Source organism: Notolabrus celidotus, chromosome 8 (genome assembly GCF_009762535.1).
Source record: "Notolabrus celidotus isolate fNotCel1 chromosome 8, fNotCel1.pri, whole genome shotgun sequence".
Classification (NCBI taxonomy): Eukaryota; Metazoa; Chordata; class Actinopteri; order Labriformes; family Labridae; genus Notolabrus; species Notolabrus celidotus.
In genome coordinates, this window is record NC_048279.1 from 32,667,660 (window position 1) to 32,668,539 (window position 880).

At 44.9% G+C, this 880-nt stretch overlaps 1 long non-coding RNA gene across 1 annotated transcript; it reads right to left on the bottom strand.

Annotated features, from left to right (window-relative positions):
• Positions 1 to 218: 218 nt before the first annotated feature.
• On the bottom strand, positions 219 to 534 carry LOC117817922. The gene is made up of 2 exons (XR_004632262.1): positions 425 to 534; positions 219 to 323 (listed from the first exon to the last, which is right to left on the bottom strand). It is a non-coding gene; the product is annotated as an uncharacterized LOC117817922 (long non-coding RNA).
• Positions 535 to 880: the final 346 nt, after the last annotated feature.

Consider the following 880-nt stretch of genomic DNA (forward strand, 5'->3'; position numbering starts at 1 on the left):
TGTAAGGTGTAGACTGCAACACAACCCTTCACCTGTGGAGGTGCTTTGGGACCGGGTCAGTGGTAGAGCTTATAAGTAAATGAAAATGGAACAAGTTGGCCTCCTCCAATCAGTAACTTTCTTGGTGTTCATGCAGGAGCTATAGAATGGCTTGGTAGGGTCATCTCTGTCAGGGTGTGCTCTCAACAGATGGACCCAGGAGCTGAGACGGAGACAAATTGAAGAGTACAATCAATTTATTGTGGAGACAACTGAAGAAAAACAAAAATAACCAGGAAGCCAGCTCCAAGACGCCTGGTGAAAAACGGGTAGCAGGAGGATCGCTGCACACGGAGAGAAAAAAACACAGCACGTTAGGCATGAGGGGAAAAAAACTCTGATCTTTAAACACACTTGATGACTAAGTACTTGATGATATAATCACCCGTGGCGAAGGAACAATCCGGCACTGAAGTGGCAGGAGGACCAGGTATTTGTAGTGCTGCTGATTCAGATTGCTCGCAGGTGTGTCTCCTGAGCCACACCTTCACCAAGCACACAGGAAGGAGGGGGCAAAGGCAGAGAGGAGGGTTAACACAACAGGGGAGAGAAGGCACAGCCACAGCCGTGACAATCTCCTCATGTTCCCTTTGCGTCCCATTACTGATTGTGGCTGCAAAGTTGATCTTTTTTTGCAGGATTACCCATGTTACATTATCATCAATCATGTGCCACAAGCCAACTGAACAACACTATCCATTAACTTATTTTGGTGTGAAGGTTTCACTTGATGGAGGTGATTGTTGCATGTTGGGCCAATGGCTGTGTCACATCTGAGCAAGGATCAGTAAAGTTTCATCTCATAATCTTTTTATTTTATTTTTTATTTAACCTTTATTTT